General features: G+C 43.8%; 1 protein-coding gene across 7 annotated transcripts in view; it reads right to left on the bottom strand.

Moving 5' to 3' along the window:
* The window catches only part of CCSER2 (coiled-coil serine rich protein 2), a 75,247-nt gene extending 61,598 nt beyond the window's left edge, over positions 1–13,649 (bottom strand). For 4 of the 7 annotated variants that reach the window (XM_084526147.1, XM_084526143.1, XM_084526149.1 and 1 more), the window contains exon 1: positions 8,650–8,720. The gene's annotated coding sequence lies outside the window, so the exon portion shown is untranslated. Of the gene's footprint in view, positions 1–8,480; positions 8,578–8,649; positions 8,721–13,624 lie in introns of those variants that run through there. The other 3 variants (XM_084526145.1, XM_084526146.1, XM_084526144.1) reach the window with 3 other exon arrangements.
* Positions 13,650–13,973: the final 324 nt, after the last annotated feature.

The following is a 13,973-nucleotide window of genomic DNA, read 5'->3' on the forward strand; positions in this document are numbered from 1 at the left end:
CCTTCATTCTTTTCCCTAGAAAACGAAAGCACATTTCTATCCATGCACACAACATGGATAGGAAGGCAAAAACATTCCTCCCACAGAAACCTAAACCATCTCCTCTAGCTAAAAACCTACTCAGCCACAGCATTGCACTAGGGCATAGAAAAGAACTGGTAAGGAACATCCAAGAAGCATGAAAAACAAGTGATGCACAGCCTTCAGAACCGAAAGGAGACTGGCAGGCAGTGAATGGATGTCTGCAGGCAGGCAGAATCCACCCCCGTCAGCCACTGCTACATCCTGCTTCCTGCACCACGCTTACAGCAGGATGTTTGCCCTGCTGCACACAGACACAAGACCAGGTATTCAAGAGGCTGCAAAAAGCCTTCAGGACAACTGCTCCTAACATCCCAGTGGTTTTCACTCTGTGATGCCTTACACACACACAAAATACACAATGATCAATGTAAAAAAAAACAAAAAAGATTGTATTTTACTTGTAATTTGCTGGACATAGATATATCACATGGCCTTTGTGAGTTTTAGTGTAAGTATGTTTCAGCAAACAAGCTCTGAGCAGGACAAGTCCTGATCTGAAAGGAATCAAAAGAGAGACATCCTGAGGAAACTGTGCAATTGCATGAATTAGAACACCATTAAAAGTTTTGATGGTTGAAAGATTGAACTGAGTATTTATGGGTGTCGCTTGTTCTTTTGTATTATTTACCCTGCAGACTGGCTCCAGCATAGACAAAATAAACTTCTATAAAATTCAAGGTCCAGTAAGATTAACCTGCTTTGCAGTGACACCCTCCAAGCTTGCCTTCCTTCCCCTGTCCTCAGTGTCTCTGAAACACCTCTGTTCTTGAATCTGTTACTGATGCTTCATGAAGGCACCTACGAATTCCTCAGTGCACCTCTTTATTATGCGCAAGCTGCACAGTGACTCACCCCAGCATCCCTGACAGCTCATCCTTTGAGAGTACAATGGTCAAAGTACGGCATGAAATCGCAAGGCACTTAATAATGCTACTTTATTTAACTTCTGTGTTCGAAGCTGTAGGATTCCTTTCCCAGACTCAAGAGCCTAGAGGGAAGTCCTTTTCTGTTCGTCCTCCCTCACCTGTAGGCGTGGAGATGTTCTACTCACATGTGAATTTGTTGTATCTGACACCAAGCACAGCAGCCACCCAAGCTGCTCTTGTGCTGAACTAGGATACCGTCAGCACACACTAGGTCAGGGAACAAAAGCAGAGGATGATAATGAATGGAGATGGAAAGAGGAAAGAATACAGACATCACAAAGAGACCGGGATTCTTGTATGCCTGAGCAACATATTCGGTCAACACAACAGAAAGATGTGGCTTTCCTTGCAGTTTAAAAATAAGCATTGTTGTTACTCATCAGAATATGGATTCTTAATGTTTTGTACGGCTAGAGGACATAAGTGCTTACTGAAGATGAAGTAACAGGAAAATGCAGCTCTATTTTTGTAGAGGAAAGCTACTAGAATACTTTCAGAGTCAAAAACTTAATTCATGTCCCTTAGGGCCACATTCACAGTTCACTCCACCATTAATGCTACTTACATTGAGTATCAGGCACCTCAAGGGAAGGGGGGAGCTACTTGCTATCTGCTAGACATTTCTGCTCTGTAATAGTTTGCCCTCCTGAGCTTTACACAACGGTCAAATGGAGACTATACTTTTTCAAAGCCAAAATTTCCTACGAAACCTTACTAAAAGGTTTTTCACTGGAAAGCAAAAGCACTTTTGTATGCATGTAAACAACATGGACAGGAGGGTGAAAACATTCCTCCCGCAGAAACCTGAACTATCTCCTCTAGTGAAAACTCAGTCACAGCACTACACAAGGGCATAGAAAAGAACCCTGAAAAATAGGAAAAAAGAAAACAAGAACAACAAACAGAATTAGAGTTGTCATAAATACTTTAAAATTTTATTGAAAATCATATGAATTTCCATGAAAAGCGAAACCTCTGCTAAGGTTTCTCATAGAAGTAAACCTGCACTGATTTTCACTGTTCTTACAACAGACTGTTGAGGCACGTGGCAGTCAACACCTAGAGGCTGAGCCAGCTGCAACAAGGGAGCAGCTTCAGGACAAAGAAAGGACAGAAGGAAGATGATACTGCAAAGAGCTGTCGATATTTTACGCCAACGAAAAGAAAATTTCAGAGCCTGCAGAAAGAATAAACCTGAAATTCTTGCGTTTTGCTTAAATTCCCATCACATTCCTCTTAAATAGTACAAACATTACAGTTCATTCATAAACGAGAAGTGAAATCCAATGGTATTTGCTATTTCCTGCATTCCTGGCTGGCAGCCTGTTCTCAGGGGCAGGGGTCAGCTGGCAGCGAGTGAAGTGTTGCAGAGGCACACACCGTGCCTCTGAAGCTGCCAGCTCTCTGAGGCATCTTCAGAGAGCCACCAATTCCACCCTTCTCCAACAAGCTTACTCTTCTGGCCACAGCTGAGGTGAAACATAGGTGTGATCAGGCTTCTGGCAAATCTCTGGAAAACTCCTTTAGTAAGAACTGAAGGTGACTGAGACACCGATGGACATAAGGCTTTCCTTAAATTCACTTTCCTGCATTCCTCTGATCCTTCACCAGAATGTAGCAGAGCCACGTCCTGTTCAGTTTGAACTAGCAGTGTCAACTCTGTACCTGCAGCTGGAAACACCACGTGCTTCCTGCATAACCAGCTCCTCAAAACGGAAGATCCAAACCAGCACAGCTTTCTCTAGAAACCCAGAGAACAAGGCAGAGCTGATAAGCGTGCTACAGTAAGCGTGCTGACTGCAAGAACACGTTTCAAAGCATTACAAGAGGAGGATGAGATGCACTGTAATAAATCAGAAGCGATTGACATAATCGTGACTGATACACCTGGCTCCAGTGGAAACACACATGCTACAAACAGTTAGATTAGGTAGACTGCTTCATTTGTTACACAACAAAGAACAGCCTCCCAGGGCACAACAGATTCAGCCTTAGAAAGTGAGTCACACCGACCAGCTTCAGCAGGGTGGCTTAAACACTTAGCTTGCGAAATACGTATTGTTTTCAAAATCCTTGGTGAGGAGATACAAAGAGTCTTTATTTGCTTCAATTCTTTGATGACGTTATTCGGTTTAGATTGTTACCAAATTCACAAGGACGGTAAAAAGAAAGAGGGAAATCCAAATTGGGGAGAGACATACCCCATCTGCCTGCCACACAGCTCCAGTGCCCCACAACCTACAGACACAGCCCTGTTGCTACACAGAGGGGAAGAGCCGAGCTGTCCTGCTCTGCAAGCACACCCCCCAGGTACCGTAGCTATGAGGCACATCTGTATCTAAGTTACTCTTTTGTGCAGTCTCATCACACGTCGCTGTTTGGCAAGACTTCTATCCTGGAAAGTAAATAATCGGGGGAGGGAGGGGAAGGAGTGACACATTTATCTTCCTCATTAGATGTCGGCAAAAGCCTTTCAGAGAAGTTTTAAAGCTGACATCACCATCAATGTCATGAAGGCTAATTAAGTTTTATTCTATAGCTAAGATTGACTGAATAATCCCAGGGACTACAGGCCAGAACACAAGAGTAGAAGTGAAACAGCAGGTCTCGGCCCCTCCTCTCGAAGACTGTGGTGATCATGTCAGCATCAAAGCAACCGATACCAGGAACAGGCTGTGTTCTGCTCTGCTCACAGATGGTGTTACTCCCCCAGCAACGTTTCATGTTGGTCACTTCAATCTTCCTGAATTTATTCTTGAGACAAATCGCTTCTATGTCAGAACTCAAGAGGCAGAGCGATGCCATTCTGCAAACAAGTGGGATTTATTCGCTGTTGTCTAGCAAATGCTTCACTCACAGATACACCATGAACACACTGGAATCTGTTACCTTAAAACCAAAGGTTTAAGTCCAAAACACATGCATTTACAGAAGAACCATTCCCCATTGCGCAGTTGAACACTCGTGAAGATGAGCGTGCCGTTTCCCTCAAACCTACCCACTGCCACCCAAGGATTCAAACACACCCACTCTTGTCTGTAGCTCTACCCCGAGAGATTTACTTCACCACTGCTTCAGTAACAACCCAAAGAGCCAGCTGCTGGCTACTGTTTTCTGTTCACTATTTAGTGATGCTACCTGGAGCAGGATTTTCTTGCTGATAAGACCAGGCAGGCTGGAAGCCAAATGAAGCACGGAATGTAACTGATTACAAATGGAAACAGCCCTTCTTGTCCTCTCACCTTGTCCATCCTTCCCCTCCAGTTCATTTATTCATCTGAGGCAAGGTCTCCAAACAGGGACACCAAATTGCCTTGAGCTAAAACCCCTTCCGATTGCACAAGCAGATATTGTTTAATACATTGTTTTATTGACTGTACAACAACTAATGATGGAAGCAGCGCTACCTGCACAAACCACATTTGAGCACTTTATCCACGTAGGTATCTTAAAATCAAGATTTCCCATCAGTTTCTATCCGCAGCTTGGCTGTTCTTACCAGTCACGTGTCAGATTTTTCCTCCCCCCAGCTCACACACACCCATTCTTCCTGGTGAATAGGTAAGCAGTTTAGTTCCAGGTTAAGCAGGAGGACAAGTACAGATAACTCAAGGAGACAGCACACAATTCCTAGACACTGCTACTGAGATAAGCCTCAGAGGTTCACAGGTAACAACTGAACGAGACCAGACAAGACGATAGGTAGGTAGAGGGAAGAAAACTGTAGGAATTCCCTTTCTATATGCTGCCAGTGCTATTTTAACTTGGCTCATTTCTTGTCAGAAGACCATGATATTAAGAAAAGAATGTCAAACCTCAGCTACAGACAGAGAAAATTATATTCTTAAATCAGCTACTGCTGGATTAAAGAGAGACTTGAAAATGGAGTGACAGAGCAAATCTTAAACTTCTCTCACGAAACAAAGCAAACCCTGCATAAGCTTGAAGTATTAAACAAATCATATTTCTCGGGTTTTGGATCATCACTTTTTTCCAAGGTTGCAAGTCCTAGGAGGACATCATACCTCCTCAAACCATCTTTTTACACTTCTGGGTTCAAAACACTCTCTCTTACATATATTAATTAGCACACAGACTTTGGAACAGGAACCATGAATGCCTACAGTTCCCATCTCCAAGCATGGGCACAAACGAATTTATGGAATGGCATAACGATACATAATGATACTTGAGTGTTGTTTTTTTTTTTCTAACTGACACGGACCAATGAGTTTATTTTTTTAGCTATATATTATAATCCCACAAATCTCATCCCAGAGTGACAAAACCCAACCCATACCCTATTTGTTTATGCACAAAGCTAGGATTGTTCTTCTCTCCCACAGACGTATCTCAATGTTTATGATTGGTTTTACATGCCACTTTATATGCAAACAACCAGCAGAAGCAATAAGGTTTTGCTGCAGGTCTTTCTACCACATAATCTTTTCAACACTTTGAAGAACGCTGCTCATGTCAGCTCATCATTCACCTCGTTTGCCAGGTCATTTGGGATACAGGAGTCCTTGCACACGCTCCTGTGGAACACTACTTGTAAATGCCCCACCTTACAAGAACTGGCTACTGATTTCTGCCTTCCTAACTACCAAACAAACCAGTTACATGGATCAATCTGTTCCATATCTGTGCTTTCAAGAAGATACTAGGTTGCTTGTATTCTCTGAAGTTAAATTTGACTTTTCTTCAACATCCAGCCTTAACCAAAATCACTGCAGCCACATAAAAGCATATAATAGCTTTCAGCTGAAGCTTGCTTATTTTTGAACCACAGCTTCGACGTACCACTCTCTTGCTATGGAATTCCATTTCGTTAGTGCTGGACGCTTACAGCTTCTGTCTGTGATTCGATTCCTACAGATCAATTTCCTATCAGAACACCCAACTCTGGAAGAATACTGTAGTACCAAGTAACTTGGCAAGTCCGCCACAGCATAACAAATAAACATATTTATAACTACAGACTGACAAAACTTCCTTGAGTATTTTGTATCTTCTGACTGACTTTCTGATTAGCAGTTAGATTTGTATGTACCCATCAAGGCCAGCCTTTTAAAATGCTGGAGCCACAGATACTGATTATATAATAATTTGCGTGTGAAACAGTTTCTCTAAGAAATTGAAAGAAACTGACCTGTAGAACATTAATGACTCGTGACAGTTTCCCCACAGTACCTGTTTCTCCCACATTATCTTATTAAATTATGCAGCCGTGGTCATCTGTGCTCACGCATTGTTTGAAATTAAAGGAAGGTGATGCGTACAATTTGTTTTGTTTACTCAGTATCTCAAACTTATTCATGGTAAAGCACTATTTTTATACATTACCATTTCAGAGCACTTCCACAACGAACAGATTTACACAGATTGGGGCATTCTGTTTTGTCGTTGTTTGGTTTGGGTTTGCTTTTTATATGTCTGATGGACAAGCTGTGCAGGATGCAAGCTTCTGCTGCTTTCCTCAGGCCTCCTGCTACTAACAGCTGTAGCTCAGGCCTTGCAAAGCTTAAACCTATGCAAGCTTGCCTTGCTGGGATGCAGGTCAGTTGAAAGTCATAGCTTCCTCCAAATCATCAAAGATACAGATTCACATGCCTATGTAATAATATGATAAAAGATGAGGATTTACTTAGACCTGATTTTCTATCTTTAATATGATTCACAAAAATAAACTGTGTATCACACTGATTCAGACTCTAGGGAGAATCTCTGCATCAATGTAGAGCCTGAGTCTCCAGCTCAAAGCATACACAATATTTGAGTCAAGAGAACACAGGGTGTTCAGGACATCCTCCCATGACACTGAACTTGTGCTGTGTGTGTCACAAGCCACCTAGGCTAAAAACACAGGAGTTCTTATGCATTTCAGAAGTCATTTGCAATTTAAGGGTTATTCGAGACCGAAAACTTGCTCATCCACCACATAAAAGTAAACCTTTATCAGCTATTTTCCTCTGGCTAAGAGACTAGGACATTTTGTGCAGGCTGAACCTTGCCAACATTAGCCATACTTCTGCTTCAATCAGAGCCATTACAACGCACTCCACAGAACACTACCTCGAGTCATCACGGGCTAAGTGCTCACGAAAATCCCAGCAATCTTTCCAGTGGGAAAGGCATTTCACTGACAACTCGTGACACCAATTCCCCATGTGACCAGAGATAAGCATCCCCCAACTCAAGGAGACTTTCTTGCTTCACTTACTAGAGGAGACAATCCACAGAACTGTTCCAGCTGAATCCTCCCCTCTAGGAGAGAGGATAGCTAGCAAGCGAAGCCCAGATCTCTGCAGCTCTGGAAACGGAGTAACTTTGGACTAAGGAGGATACAATATTCTCAGAATGCCTTCAAAAATGCATCTAATTTGACTGAAGTTTAGAAGTGAGTTTCAGTCTGTGTCCCAGAGATAGGAAGAAACACAAAGACCCACGCTGCCTAGCTAAGCGTCTTTGGAATAGTTATTATAACACTGTCTTGACTTTACTCAAACATCCATGTATTCAGGTATACAGAGATTTACATAAGGTTTTTTATTGCTTCAACTGAAACACAACACAGGATTTTAAACCTAATTATCACAAGCACCATTAGTATTTTGATCTTCTTAGCATCCCTATTGGCAAGGAATTTAACCGGGCTTGAAAGCTTCTAACTAGGAAGAGGGCACTGCTGCTTACGTTTCCAAACAGTGGCAAAAAGGCAATACCACGATCGCTGCCATAACTGGTACCTTTTGCCCTGTCTCCATTTTCACAGAGCTGCATCCTGCCAACAACTTCAGGCAAGCGATGCTCATTTGAGGACAGAAGGCCTGACGGCTCTCCAGATAGAGAGGCTGTGCCAACTCTTCTACGTAACGGGTTTATTGCAAGTGACCAATCCATCTTAAGGGATGATCAGGTCCAAAAGTAATAGGTTTTACTCTCGCACGCTTTTACACCAGCAGTTCCATTAAATAGGATTACCCATTAGTACAACACTATGCTAAACGAGCACATTATGCGCACGGAGATCATCACTATTCATATTCCCACACATTCGTATGCATTATTAATTGCCTAAACGCAGAAACACGAGGTGCCACGAGCAATAAGGCGCAAGGTAGAGATGTATTCGTGCAGCATTCCTGCAGCCTTGCGATGAGCAGACCGCACTCGGCACCTCTTGGCGCCCAAGCAGCGAGGTGCCAGCTGCAGGCACGGATCGCAGCTCTGCTCTCAGCCCTGGATCGCAGCTCTGCTCTGGAGGCGCCCTGTCTCCAGGAGCGGGATGCTCACGCAGCTCCAGGGGTAGCGCTTGGCGCTGGCCTCCTCAGCCCGCGGGCGCAGCCCAGCCCCGGGGCTCCGCATCCCCACACGCAGCTGCCTGCCGTGACAAAGCATTTTACCCCCAAAAACGCAATTCCCAGCGGCTCCCGGCCGCAGCAGCCCCCCGCGGCCGCCGCCCCTTACCTCCTGCCCCCGTGCCCGCGGGGCCGGGCCGCCGCCGCCTCATGGCCCGGAGCTGCGGGGGGAGCGCTCCCCAGCCCCCAGCCTCACGCCCTCAGCCCCCTGCCTGCCCTGCCTCGCTCGGGGCTCCCCGCACCCTCCCCCGGCCCCGGCCGGGCCGCGCCGCACTCACCGCCCCGCCGCACCGCGCCGCACCGCGCCGGGCCCGAGCCGCCCCCCCCCGCCCCTCAGCGCCTCAGCGCGGCGCCCTCAGGTACCGCCCGCCCCGCCCCTCCCCGCCGCCGGGGCGCGCCGCCCCTCTGCGCATGCTCGGCACCTCCCCGCCGCGCCCCTCGCCTCAGCCCGACGTCAGCGCGGGCGGCCCCAGCCCGCCTCCTGCAGCAGCGCCCTGAGGGAGCCGTGCTGGGGGGGAGCAGTGACAGCCCTGCCATAGGCACCCATTGCGTGCAGCCTCCCGGCTGGGTGTGCGTGTTGTAATCACTCCCCTGTGGTACAGGAAGGGAAAATAAATAAAAATGGAGAGAGATTAAATCTCTCGCACAAGGCTACAGAGATAGCGCAGCCAGGAAGTGAGCTCAGCTTTCCCGAGTCAGGCGTCCTTGCTGTGACCACACAGTCATCCTTTCTTTGGTCCTTCTCAGTTTCTGAGCATTAATGTAAACCTCAGCAGCCTTAGCACAGATTTGACTTCCCTCTACTTTGTTCAATAGAACAACTTTACTGTTCCCACTGAAATTCCCTCCAACTTCTTTTCCCTCCCAAAATTAACAGAAATTATATTACAGGCTCACTGAGGCCTTCTTACGTTCCCCACTTCTCAGTTACCTTCCCTTTTCTCAGGCACAGTATTTCTCAGTGGCAGGTATTTCCTCAACCCAAATACTTTAAATATAAGCTCATAAAATTACCATGGAGCTTCAAAGATGAAGCTCTTGGGCCGGCACCCAAATGGGCATAGTAAAACAGATCAAGGAACAAATTGTTTCCTCTCATCACACTTGTCCAGTAGAGCAGAAGACTAGGAAATCTTGTACTAACACAAGGGAGGCACATAAGCTTCATGTACTGACCTAGAAGTGGTGGTACAACCACCTTTGTATCTATAGCTCATGTGCCATAATGCCTATATGGCCTCAATCATAAAATGCAGGCTTTCCACAAAATTCATAGCTTTTTTTGAATAATAACTTCAGAAAAGGAAGCATTACAGAATCACACAATCACAGAATGGCCAAGGTTGGAAGAGACCTCTGAAGATCATCTGGTCCAACCCCCCAGCAAGCAGGACCACCTAGAGCACACTGCACAGGATGGCACCCAGGCGGGTTTTGAGTATCTCCAGAGAAGGCAACTCCACAACCTGTCCCAGGGCTCTGTCACCCTCACAGCAAAGAAGTGCCCCCTCATATCGAGCCGGAACCTCCTGTGCTTCCGTTTGTGCCCCTTTCCTCTCATCCTTTCACTGGGCACAACTGAAAAGAGACCCAACTTCATTCTCTTGACACCCTCCCCTCAGATATTTGTACACATTGATGAGGTCTCCCCTCAGTCTCCTCTCTTCCAGGCTAACCAGGCCCAGCTCTCTCAGCCTGTCCTCATACGACAGGCGCTCCAGTCCTCTCATCAGCTTTGTAGCCCTCCTCTGGACTTGCTGCATTAGCTCCGTGTCCCTCTCGTACTGGGGAGCCCAGAACTGGACACAGTACTGCAAGCGTGGCTTCACCAGAGCTGAGCAGAGGGGCAGGATCACCTCTCTTGACCTGCTGGCAGCACTCTCCTGCATGCAGCCCAGGGTACCTTTGGCCTCCTTGGCCACAAGGGCACATTGCTGACTCATGGCCAGCATGCTGTGCTCCAGGACTCACAAGTCTCTCTCTGCAGAGCTGCTCTCCATCAGGTCAGCCCCCAGCCTGTAGTGGTGCTTGGGGTTATTCCTCCCTAGGTGCAGGACCCTGCACTTGTCCTTGTTGAACTGCATGAGGTTCCTCTTGGCTCAACCCTGCAGCCTGTCGAGGTCCCTCTGAATGGCAGCACAGCCCTCTGGGGTGCCAGCCACCCCTCCGAGCTTTGTGACAGCAAACTTGCTGAGGGTGCGCTCTGTTCCATCTTCCAGGTTGTTGATGAAAAAGTTGAACGAGACTGGACCCAGCACTGACCCCTGGGGGACACCGCTAGCTACAGGCCTCAACTAGGCGCTGCGCCACTAAGCACAACTCTCTCAGCCCTGTTGTAAGGCCAATTGCCGACCCAGCTCACTGCCCATTCATCTAGGCCACACTTCCTGAGCTTGTCTATGAGGGTGTTATGGGAGACAGCGTCAAAAGCCTTGCTGAAGTCAAGGTAGACCACATCCACAGCTCTCGCCTCATCTACCCAGCCAGTCATCTCATCATAGAAGGCCATCAAACTGCTCAAGCATTATTTTCCCCGTGGTGAATCCATGCTGACTATTCCTGACTATTCTTGTAAGCGCTAACCACCCATAATGCTTCAAAACACTCTGCTAGTGTAAATAACATAGACCTGATTTGGTCTAAGAGACTAGTTGAACTACTTAATCAGTCTAGTTAAACTACTTAAACAATCTATTTGAAACGACTTTGTAAAATACTGCCATTTTTTTCTGCACGTCTTCAGTGGCCATATTTCTACAGTATGTCACCTTCACAAACATGCAAAAGCATTTCTAGACAGCAATTAAAATCATATTGTACATGTCTAAAATCCAAATATGCTGTATTTCATTTATTTTTCAATACATTTCCCTCAGTATCTGTTAAAGCAAATTAGTATATATTTCATTTAAGCCTGGTACAGTTTATTTTTTATTCCAACTTAGCTTGTATTCACATACGCTGAAAGCCCCAAGGAATACAAATGTCTAACATTTCCATTGAGTCAGTAGGAAGCTTCAGGATTCTGAAACATAAGTAAAAGCTGTTATTTCAGCCTGAGGTATACGTATGGAAATTATATCCTTTTGTATAAATAAAAATGATTCTAAATCAGGCTGGATAAACATTTTGCCCCATATTTTGTAACCGAAATGTTGACTGATAATCTCAGTACTCAAAAAATATCTTTCCATTAGTGACACTGTTACGGAAATTTATCTAGTGTGTTTGGGATTTTTTTTAAACCCAACCTATGAAGACGCCATTCAGTGACACACTAGAAAAAATAACTTAGACTTATGTTTCTAATAACTCCCTCCAAATTTAATATAATGAGAAAAGTTGACTGGAATTCAATGAAATCTCTGTAGACTCAATAAAAACATTTAAATATATTTGGCATTGTACCACTTATCTTCATGTAAACGTCGTCGTAAAAGATCCGGTTCTAAATGAATGCTTGTCCTAAGCTGATTGATGTGGTAAATTTTGCTATTTACTAACAGTTTAAATAGCACAATCCTTTTATTTAAAAAAAAAAAAAAAAAAAAGTTTAATAAAGATGAAATGCAGTCTTTTTGTTTGTATAGCTAGTGTCCTCCATTTTACAATACCATTATGGTCTTTAATCTTGTGATATGCAGAAGTAATAATCTACTTATAAGCAGCCTACAATGCCGTGAATAACAAAGCAATACAGCTATACAAATTAAGAAATAAAACATAAAGCAAATAGCAAAAGAATACATAAATAAGCACATCACATGTATGTATTTGTTTTCATTTGACAGCATTCATCTTAACAGGGAGAGATTGTCAGCATCACTCAGCAGCCAGAAGCAAAGAACCTGATCCTTTTGAGCCTCATTCAAAAATTGGTTAGAAAAGACAAAAGATACCTGTTGGTGCGGTGACCACATCTGTACATGCTGTTAGCACAGAAATAAAGGCAAAATTTGTAACAGAGATGCTCATTTATACCCCCACTGATTAATCCCCACCTTGAAGTGACAAGACAGCTAAGAGAAACACACCAGTTTAATTCTAGTCATCCTCTCCACTAGGACTGCCAATGATTTTACCAGTCCTAAAAACAGCTTGATTATACGATGTCCCCTTGCATTACCTCCTCATGTTTCATTGTAACACATGATACTCGGCTTTAGAGTGATTAAGGAGTGTCCAATATTATCTTTATGAGAAAATAATTTTGTTTCTTTAAATACTATTTTTTCCAATGACAGATATTCTGAAATATGGTGACACTTCACAAGAAACCTAGGATAGACTCGCAGATTAATCCTATCTTCCGTTTGTAGGGAAAATTCCCACTGACTAGGCAACTTCATGAGAAAATATATCACTGAAAGTATTGAGGTTAATTCATTCTCATTTATCTCAACCCAGAGAGGATCCTTTTAAGAGGAATTGCACATTTTCTGAAACTTGATTCATAGCTGAAGCAGACTGCAGAAAGGAATTAACTCAAAGTGATGTTTTTTCCATGAATACTTCTTCAATCATATTAAATTTTTATATGCAAATTATTAGTTTCAATGAAATTTGAGATGTAAAAAAAAAAAAAAAAAAAAAAAACAACTGACAAAAACAAGCTGACTGTTCCAATAGCAAACAGCGCTTTCAAAATACAGTTCAGGACTTCAGAAACAGTTTTACTCCCTGTATATATTTGACCCTAATCTTTCTTGTCTGAACACGTGAAAGCATCCAAAGATAAAAAATCAAAGTTGAAATTCCATTTTTCAGTGATTAGATTACATTTTCAGTATTAAATGGCAATGAAAAACAAGGAGCTCAAAGATGCAGATTAAAAGATGCAATTGCTTTTCTCTCTTTGTGCACATGGCAGTAACATGTGCACCGAGTAAAGAGCTGACCTTATCTGAATTTGCGTGACCAACTTAACCAGGGTAGCTCAATAATTAACTGAATGTCTCAGAGCTCCACTGGAACATTAAGTACAGTTACACTGTTTTCTCAAAATTGTAGTCACTTGAATAAAACCATGAAATATTATATCAGAAAATGTTATGTATCTTACAAGGATTTTTCTTCTCTTTTATACTTACTCCTTCCCCTTTTTTCTTTATTTTGTTAGCTCTAGTTACTCAGGAAAATTATGCTTAAACATGCATAAACATGTGTATGAACACAAACATATTTATATAAAATGTTACTTTTACATGTACCCTGATATATATGTGTATGTGTGTTAAAAACGTTGGGAATCACCTGGACAATCTAAGTAGACAGTTGGATGATTCCTCCACAGCAATCCTGGGCTACTGGAGCTAATCCTGGGCTAATTTATACAGGCTGATAGCGATCGCTCCTCCAGGTGGGGTTGGTTGGCCCGCCTCAACACCAGCTGGAGTATGAGCCTTCACTCTCTCCAAGGTCCTTCCTTACCACTGGATCTTTCTGGAAACTTCTGTTAAAATCAAACCTAGTTCAGTTGCAATGAGTGCTGAGGAGTTGCTTTCCTGGCAAGTAAGAAAGCTGGATTCTCGCAAAGGCAAAATAGGAGAAATTTTATTCTTATAAGCTGGTGCCTGCCCTTGATTCATGGACTTCTAAGGCA

The sequence above is a fragment of the Aythya ferina genome (assembly GCF_964211825.1).
Source record: "Aythya ferina genome assembly, chromosome: 7".
Taxonomy (NCBI): domain Eukaryota; kingdom Metazoa; phylum Chordata; class Aves; order Anseriformes; family Anatidae; genus Aythya; species Aythya ferina.